The sequence below is a fragment of the Octopus bimaculoides genome, chromosome 2 (genome assembly GCF_001194135.2).
Source record: "Octopus bimaculoides isolate UCB-OBI-ISO-001 chromosome 2, ASM119413v2, whole genome shotgun sequence".
Lineage (NCBI taxonomy): Eukaryota > Metazoa > Mollusca > Cephalopoda > Octopoda > Octopodidae > Octopus > Octopus bimaculoides.
In genome coordinates this window covers 30,895,027-30,896,413 of record NC_068982.1, presented here as the reverse complement: position 1 = coordinate 30,896,413, position 1,387 = coordinate 30,895,027, and positions in this window count along the sequence as shown.

The window sequence follows — 1,387 nt, the reverse complement described above, 5'->3', positions numbered from 1 at the left end:
GGGAGAGAGAGGGAGAGAGAGAGAGGGAGAGAGAGAGGGAGAGAGAGCGTTGCAAGGGGAAAAAATGACAATGACAGTGTGGGCAGTCAAAAATTTCAAATGGAAGGAATGTAACGATAAAGGTTATGAATGAAGTGTGCGTGTGAGGAAGAGAAAGCTAAAGAACGAAAGGAGAATGATGTTGGAATAAAAACGACCATCAATATATTATTTGTGACAATACAGAATAGATATAATGTTAAATAAATTACAAATATTTCTTACAAGTATCTAAACAAAACAACCTTAGTAATCACTTACTTTTAATGAAAACATTTGAACAAAGCAACAGAGAGAGCAAGAAAGACAACAGGCAGGCATATGCCGCACTAAATATAAGTTTGTTTTGTGACTAAAATATATTTTTTTTATTCAAACGGGTATTTTAATTTTTCAATTAGAAAAAGAGCATGAAGAACTATTTTGGTTAAAATTTGAAGTTTGTAGACAATGGAAACTTTCATAATTTCTTTCTTTTAATAAGAGTCACATAGTCCAACTAATTGATAAACAACTTCCTCCATTATAGTATAGAAGTCATATATATAACTCATGTATGTCACTGCGAATATATTTGTGTTTGTATGTAACAATGCAGTGATATGTGTGAACGAGCGTGTTTTACACACTTAAATATTATCAATGTCGGGAATAAAAGGATACCAAAGTCAGTAGGTCTCATTACATTCCGAGGTCAATGTGTTCGGGTTCACATTGTATTTTATTCTCTCCGTATAGATAGAATAAATACTAGTTCTGTAAAGGGTTTCGATTTCATTAACCATGCACCTCTGTAGACACAATCCTGTACTATTGTTGATGTCATTGACTGTACACCTGTTGAAATACTTGTCACGTAATAATATCCGTTCAATGAACTGGTTCACGATCATGAAAAATTACATCATTGCTCTAGTATAGCAAATATTTGCTATTACCATCACACCACTAAAGACTGAGGGCTTGAAATTAGCCCATTCTTTGAAATAATAACACTTAATATTTTTCGAATTTTCGTTTTGTTTCCCATTGCATGACTTCCTCATCTAATTATTCCAAGTTGCAGTTAGTGTATGAGTAAAAGCATTCGCTTTTCTGGTGGTATTATAATAAAGCAAAACTATAAACGAGATGTCTTAGTCGATACTCCTCAACAAAATGCTACGTGTATATACTCTTTACTCTTTTACTTGTTTCAGTCATTTGGCTATGGCCATGTTGGAGCACCGCCTTTAGTCGAGCAAATCGACCCCAGGACTTATTCTTTGGAAGCCTAGTACTTATTCTATCGGGCTCTTTTGCCGAACCACTAAGTTACGGGGACGTAAACACACCAGCATAGGTTGTC